The 8,709-nt window shown below is 33.3% G+C and overlaps 1 long non-coding RNA gene across 1 annotated transcript; it reads left to right on the forward strand.

Moving 5' to 3' along the window:
• Positions 1 to 4,719: 4,719 nt before the first annotated feature.
• LOC133802650 (uncharacterized) lies at positions 4,720 to 7,576 on the forward strand. The gene is made up of 3 exons (XR_009877414.1): positions 4,720 to 5,332; positions 6,458 to 6,526; positions 7,144 to 7,576. It is a non-coding gene; the product is annotated as an uncharacterized LOC133802650 (long non-coding RNA).
• Positions 7,577 to 8,709: the final 1,133 nt, after the last annotated feature.

Here is an 8,709-nt window from a genome sequence, read left to right on the forward strand (position 1 = left end):
ACCGATAGAGCTCAAAATAAAATCCCTTGTACAAAATTTATTCTTATTTATATGAATTTGACAGTAGCTTCCAAATAATAGAGAGACGTGACTTTTTCATTTTTCTTCTTTTTTTGTTAGAATAATGGAAGAGACATTGCTTAATTATTATTAATCTGAACAAGTCTCAGTCACAGTAATAGAATATTCGTTGTATATTTTTTAATATATATATATATATATACAATATATATCAAGTCAACTCCGGTTGTGTTTGGACAATGCATGTTAGACGATCGATCATCTATATATATAGCTAAACCAGATCATTAATTCGTAAATGGTGAACTTCTTTTGGCATGTTGTTTATGAGTTGAGGTCCATCTAGTTTAATAAGTCGACGAATGCTTAGAACAAAGATTTTTTTTTTTTCTTTTCAATTCATAGGCAGCTTTCTCTTGGATTATACCAAAAGATTAATTAGAATTGTCAAACCCTAAACCAACTTACATAAACTATACAAGCAACTTCTTATTCCAAATCAGAATTCTCACGTAGCTATAGCTAGTACAAATTATTTGGTATTTTTTCTGACTGTTGAATCTTTATTTTGGTTGTTGTTTCATTATTTATTTTTAAATATGGCCATCAAAGTTGTTTTATTAGGATTCAAAGATTCTATTACAAAATATTGTCAACTATTCTTTCAATTTTCTCTCCTACAAATATTTCCTTTTTTAGTATTTTATTCTTTCTATCTTTCAAAAATAGTAAAAATTCATTCTTTAATTTTTATTGTTTCTTTTAATTTCTCATTATTTTATTTTTTCTAATAAAAATATATAAAATCTGACTTTTTTTTATAAATTAAAATTAATTAATTATGTTGATAAAATTTTCATTAAAAATTTAAATGTCTATAGGTCGTTGATTATTAAATCATTTTCTTTATATAAATATATATTAATACTTTAGAATTAATATTTGTGGCAACCCCACTAATACGTAGCTGAGATCACACTAACCAACACAGGGACTTAGTGCCACGAGTTGGGAAGTGAGAGTCTCCGGCTCACCCAAGTGAGGTAGTCCTCCTAAATAGGAGGAAGACCATTTGTCTAGCTCCCTTAATTGCTAGGAGTTGGGTAATAGCGGTAAACTTTCAACTCTCGGCATCTTTGTATTGGGGCATCGCACAATCATTCATTTCGCTCAATATTGAACTCACAAATACTCTCAATCTAACTAAAACTAGTATCTCACCAGTGCACTACTGTGGAGATATGCGTTATGTGTTGGGAATAGTGTCCTCTTAAAGCAATGAACGTAGTTCGTTACTTATGAAATTTATAAAAGAAATATTTTATATTTTATATAATTAATGTTTATTATTATTGAATAATGTTTAGATAAATATAAAAAAATTCTTAATTTATTAATGTAGCTATAATTTTGTATGTGTACGACAGTATTAAAATTATAAATAATGAATTAAATAGTCTGCAGTATATATTAATTAAAATTATTGAATTTTTAATCAAACACTGCTAGTACGGTCCATTGGTATTATAAATACATGTGAGCAAGATTCGGACCACTGATGTAGATAGACATCTTAGTGGAGGTGCGCGCTTTAATAATAATGATTATATAGGACTGGACTAATATGTATTTAACTAGCAAAATGAATCTTTATATTTATCTTAAGTAAAATGTCACGCTAGTGTTACATTTTTCTTAAAAAAAATATTTGGAATAAAATGATTCTTAATCAATTGACTAAATAGAATTGGTTGTAGAATAATAATTTTACTAAACTAAGTACATTTAATTTCAACTATTTGTACTAAGTATACTCTCATATTTTATACTAGTACTATTGGCGAAGCACATGAAAGGTATTTGCTACAATTTATTTATTTATTTATTTTAAATATTATTAGCATAAATATATTGGGAAATTTTTAGGTATGGATAAATTCCGGGACGTAAAGAAATTATAATCTAATTTTTTTTATATGATGGTGTACATTATAACTATAACAGACCTCCCACCAATTTTTAGAAAATTTAGAATAATTTCCTGTGCCGAAAACATAATTAAAACAGTCAGTTGCACGAATGTCTTTTTTTTTTTTTATCAATTTCTTTTATTCATAATAATTTTTTAGAATGTCTACGGTAGGGTAGTACTATTTACCCTAGTGGTACATCACACCTCTTAAATGGGCATGTATAGGAGTATTTTTGAACTCTAGACGCGTGCAACAAGCTGTTTGAACTCTATTTTCGGTAATCTAAATTATTCAGAATTTAGAAAACTTTACAGGAAGATTGTTATAACTACAATAAATACGTCATGAAAAAAATAATCAAAATAAAAACACCCTTACATGTCCATTAATTCAAGGGGTGTGTTGTACCAATATGGTAAAGAGTACCACCCTACGCAGCTATTCCCACAATTTTTATTCCATTTTCAATATCATCACTTTTCATTTTCCTATTCTTATTACCATTCTTCCATTTTCATTCTCTCCTACCAAAACTAGTTACCTAACCTTGAGCAAATATTAACTTATCATAATGTGGCTTGGCTTAACCACATGTCATTTAGAGCAGCCACAATGGGGTAGCTCGTTGTGTAGCCCATTGATTATTTTCTGACAAGCAACGTAGCTTGTTATTTTTAAAGCATTGGAGAGCTTTAATATTTAAGCACTGTTGCCTGGTTTCCTTTTTTTTTTTATTATATATATATATAGGTAACTTTTGGGATGGCTTAACATTTGAGCATTTTTATGGAAAAAATTACCAAAAATAATGTGGATATAAGAGAAAATAAAAAATTATACTTTTAGATGCATTTGATTTATTAAGCAATTAATCGGGTAGCCACCACTGAAATTGCTCTTAGCACTTCATATAACTGACCCTACAAACTTCGTAGGCCGATTGACCTAGAAAAGAGAGTGAATAGTAAGTACATCTTAATAATTGTGTCTTTACATATAGTGGTCGATTCGATCTAATAATTAGAGCATTTTGAACTTGCTCAGCACCTTCATTTTGGTCTCTGTAGAATCAACTGTGGTGTGAAAGTTGTGAAAGAGTGCAGTGTGTGAAAAGGTGAAGAAGTCTATCTCAGCACCAATAATAACTATCTCTGTTTACACTTTGCAATAATAATTCATTTCATTTACACATGTCCACTCTCATTTGGGGCCACTGCTATAATTTAAACATATATTTTTTTAAAACACATTGTGCTTTGTAGGACATTAGTGGGGATATATATTAGCAATCTTATAACATAGCCATTCATATATGATAGTGTTGGACTTTTTTTTTTCTTTGTGAAAATAGATAATTGAATGAATAATTTGATGCAATATGTATAATATGTGAATGAATGTAAGTATATTTTTTGTCAAAGGAAAATAAAATGGAAAAAATAGTTGAATTCACATCAAAACTTGAGATTATATTACTTTAGTTGTTGTGTGTTAGTTTGCTATTTTTGTTATATATATAATTGTTAACCGAGATTTTTGGCAACTCTATTAATGAATAAAATTTACTGATAATAATAACGAAAATAGAAGATTGACAGAGGGTTTTTACGTGGTTGGGGCGTTAATTAGCCTTAGTCCACGAGTCTATGTTATTAGAGCTTGAAGAAGCTTTTACAATGGAGTTTTCTCTCTATATTTTAACAGAGTTTCTGTCTTTTTCGTGAGATCGATCCCCCGCTTACGGTGTTCTGTGGCTTATATTTATAAGCTGATGAGAATACCGGATCTGGGCTGGACCAAACCCAGGCCCATCGGAGAAACGGATACGAGCGACTTCTGTCGTGGAGGCCCAATACAAAAAGATATAAAATACACGAAATTCAAACCAGCTAAGGCCCAGTAGGTTGACCTTAGAACTACGCCTCGCCCGACAAAACGGCGCTTTTGCTCTGACCTCTTCGAGTCACGAGGCTGATTCAGGAGACAAGACCAGTCAGAGTACTCGGCTGCGCAGTCCTGACACATCAGTGTGCAATCCCGAGGTGACCCTTTCTCCAGGCGAAAAGTAGGGACAACGCCCACGCGGAATGAGGCGGCTTCAGGGTCCTGCATGTAATATCCGTTTTCCCGGAAGGGCAATTTCGTAATTTTCCCATTGTGTGCATCCTTGTCATTTTTTTTTTCTTTTCCTTTGATGGATTATTGGATATGTATGACTTCCAATGGAAATAAAATTCATGGTTTCTCATGTTTGAGTTTTTGTGGAATCACAACATGAGAATAATGTCAAGTGAATAAATAATGGCTCGGGTTAAGTTATTTTATTTATTTAAAAATTATAATAGTAATTATTATTATTATTATGAGCATAATAGTAATAATAATATGCTTGAAATTATTTTATCTTATTATGTGTAATTTTTGATTTACCATAATATTAAATATTAGAATTTGTGAAAAGACCATAATACCCTCAAGTTTGGGATTGGTTCAAGGGGCATTTTAGAGACTTTATTTCTTCTGTTTTAACATGATTAAATATTCATAAAATTGATTAAATTTTTTAAATTTAACTGATAATATCAGTTGTGGAACTTAGTCAATTTATTTTATTTTTTTTTAAAGAAAAAAAAAAAAAAATTCCTTGAAAAGAGGATTTTACCACTTCAAACGCTAATTTATTTATTTTTTTTTTAAACCTATTTCCAAAACGTGTTACCATGATAATCTGATGAAGAAATCGTGGGAATATTGAGGGAATCAAAGGATTGAAGAGAGAGAGTGTTCTTATCGTTTTTTTTTAAAGAGAAGAAATTTTTGAGTTCTTGCACTTGGGAAAAATCTGGGCAGTAAAGAGCATTGTAGAATCATTCTAGGGGAGGAAATAAACATTTTGAGTGTGAGAAATACATTTATAAAGCCTCGGATTGTGATTCACCATTTTTATCCAAGAAAATGCATATTCTTGGATAATTTTGGATTTAAGTGTGTTCAAGAGTGTATGGTGTGTGTGGTTGGTGATAAACAAGCTTAGGGGACTCCAATAATCGGTTTTGACGTGAAGAAATGGGCTGAAATGGTCTAGAGCAAGAAAAACTAATTTTGAGCTCCATTTTTGGCGGTACACCGGACTTGGAGAAGAAGACTTCGGAACAAGGGGTTACGGACATCTTTTTGGGCTGGGGTCTATTGATTTGAAGTTCTGGACATAAGGGGATCATTTTCCAAGCAAGAGAAGGATTGGAAAGCAGCAAAAGTCAGCCATAGAGTCGCCGTCGCCGGAGAAGAAGACAAAACCGGCGATATTTCCGGCGAACCCGATCTGGGTGTTTACTGAGGTGTTTTTTTTGGTTTTTCAATCTTAAAAATTAGTACATTAATTTTAGAGCATTTTCCAACTGGTTTCATATTTTTCTGATTTTTCTTTGAATTATTATGATTTATTGAAGTTTAAATAAAGATTAATTATGAAAAATATTTTTATTGTTCAGAAAAATATGATTTTATGTTTCAATGATATCTGTATGTTTTAGAATGACTTTGTACGTTTAGATTTAAGTTTTGATCGTATTTGATAATTTTCTTCAATTATTTACTTTTAAATGTGTGATTTAAGAAAATAAATGTGGAAAATTATTTAAAGTATTCTGAAAATTCTGAGAATTTTTTTATATGTTTAAAATGAGATTCTAAGGCTCTCTGTAATTTTATTTTGAATTTGTATCATTTATGAAATTTTCATGATTTATTTGGCTTATGTTATATTTTAAATATAAAAAATATTAATGCTACTGTTCTGAACCTTAGATAATTTTTTGTGTGTTAATGTAGGGTGTAGAAACCGATCTGTATAGTTAGATTCTATTTTTAATCAGTTATTAATTTTTCTTTAATTAATTAGTTTCTCTATAAATTAATTAAGAAAATTAGTTATTTTGCCCAGAAAATTCTAAAATAATTTTTATAAGTTTATTTTGGAATTTTAAACAGTTCTGTATGTTAGTTTGATTTTTGGGCTTGGTTGTGTATTTATTTATATTATTTGGGTTTTATTTGAGAAATTGAGGAAAAATAATTTATAAATGTTAAAAATTATTTTTCTGGTCGTATATGAGAATTTGCTGATTATTTAGGGTTCTGGAAAAGTTATTTATTAAATTTTGTTGTCATATGATAATTTTTATAAAATTATTGAGTCTTTAATGTAATTATGATATTAAAGGGTATTTTGGTAATTTTCACATAAAAAGTAATTATATGAATTCATGCAATATGTTAGAAACATCATTGTTTGTGTATGTGACATGATGGTTTGAACCTTTTGTGGAAAATTGTTTTAATTTACGTGTCATGCATGTTAAAATGGCATAGTTAAATTATTTCGATAATTAAGGTTTCGAAACAAAACCTTAACGCCTATTTTATTTTTTTCCTAAATTTTCGCTGTGTAATTGGACGTCTAGGAGCTAGTGGTCATCGAGGTGACGCAGCGAGTGGTTCGAGACACGTCAGCGGAAAACGCACTGTGTAAGGTAAGAAGAGTGGACATCTGCGCATAGGGTGTACGTTATGCGTACAACCTTGTTTTCTTATTTGTTAGTTATGTAATTATATTTGTGACCTGAATTGTTGCATTAGGTTGACTAGCATGAGGATAGTGCTAGAGATTTTAGTTAGTAGACATGCTAAGAGGATAGAGTAGGCGTGCTACTAGATTTTAGCTGCTTGTGTGAGTATAACACTTGCAGGAATTATCTTGGGTGTGTATAACTCATGATAATAGGATGCCACCACGGAACTGCCGAGTGTGAGTACAGCGCAGGCAGGGCAACGATGTCTCGAGGGAACGGCCGAGTGTGAGTACAGCGCAGGCTAGACTAGTAGCCACCGTGGGAATGCCGAGTGTGAGTACAGCGCAGGCAAGGCAGATTACATTTCATGTCCGATCAACATGACTTGTTAGTATTTATGTGTGTGAGTGTAACTCACATTATGTTAGTGTGATATGGTGTTTATATATCACACGATGATTATTGTGCTTATGATGTTTATTTATGTTTAGTTGAAAGTTTATGTTTTCTGGTTTGGGGAGTTATGTCCTACATAGCTCTTCTTACTGGGCGTTAGCTCACGGGTACTCTGTGTGCAGGTAAAGGCAAAGCAAAGCAGTGAGTGGTGCGGGCTCGAGGCATGGACGAAACATGTTAGAGGCTGGGCTCCAGTTATTTTATGTTTTTAGAAATAAATGTTATGTTTTTAAATTTTCAGACTTGAATGGTTATTTTCCTTATGTTTTGTTATTAAACCTAGCGTCCAACATTTTTATTTTTAAATAATGAGATCTCATTGCTGCTTAAATTTTAAATACATATGTTCTCTTAGTGTCTTAAAGTATTTATTGTTTATTATTTTTAAATGGACTCCCTAAGTAACGTCTCGGGAAATCGGGGCGTTACAGTATGGTATCAGAGAAAAACGGTCCTAAAGAATCTGTGATAAGCCCTAACATGTAAAGTTCATCGCCAAGGACGAGCTCGACTCACTGTACTGTAAGCGGTTAAAGATTACTTAAGAATTTTTGCTTTTTGACTATGCACATTTACGTACTTAGTGTTCTCTTATATCGATCTCTTACCGCAATAATTCCTTTTCATTATAAGTTATTTACGTGTGTGGTTCAGGAGATTGAGAATGCTCCCTCGTAGATCAGTCAGAGTAGGACGTGGTCGAGGTAGGGGGAGAGCAGCAATGAATGCAGCACAGCCCGAACCGCCACAAGGATGGGAGGAACGTTTTGCGAGAATGGAAGAGACCATTCAAAGACAGAACGCAGAGATCAATCAACTGAGGCAGCAAGCTGGGCCACCTGTAAGGTCTGAAGCACCAATGGTTAGTCAGCCACCTGCCATCGTAGGGTTACCGGTTGCGGAGAATCGTATGGAGCCTTTGTTTGAAAGGTTTCGAAAGCAACACCCGCCAGTGTTTGAAGGCAGCATCGATCCAGTCCAGGCAGAGGAATGGATCAGTGGGATGGAGAGGATCTTGAACATGATGGGAGTTCAAGGCAATGAACGAGTGGTGTGCGCATCTTTTATGCTGAGAAAAGATGCTCGGATTTGGTGGGAGGTGGTGGAGCAATCACGGGATGTTAACACTATGGATTGGGACGGATTCAAACAGGTGTTTAATGATAAATACTACAACTCAGCAGTGTTAGCAGCAAAAATGGATGAATTTACCAAGCTGACTCAAGGTAATCTCTCAGTGACAGAATATGCACAGAAGTTCGATCGGTTGGCGAAGTTTGCCAAGGATCTTGTACCTACTGACAAGGTACGAGCAGATCGGTTTGTGAGAGGTCTAAAACCAATGATAGCTCGGGATGTGGAGATTGTTTCTAGAGGTGCTTTCACCTATGCTGAAGTGGTGGAAATGGCTCTTACGGCTGAAAGAAGCGAAGAGAGAATCTGGAAAGATAATGCTGCTAGAAGAGATGCTAAGAAGAGTAGGGCATCCACCTCCACTGACAATAGGAAAAGGGGACAGGACCAGCCAAGCCAAGCCAGAAATGATAAACGGCCCAAGCCCAACAATGACAACCGTCCTGGTGGAAATGGTAGCAGAAACATTCCACCTTGCCCTAAGTGCACAAAACGCCATCTTGGTGAGTGCAGAGCTGGAGTTTGCTACAAATGTGGGAAGGAAGGGCATGTGA

The sequence above is a fragment of the Humulus lupulus genome, chromosome 9 (assembly GCF_963169125.1).
Source record: "Humulus lupulus chromosome 9, drHumLupu1.1, whole genome shotgun sequence".
NCBI classification, from domain to species: domain Eukaryota; kingdom Viridiplantae; phylum Streptophyta; class Magnoliopsida; order Rosales; family Cannabaceae; genus Humulus; species Humulus lupulus.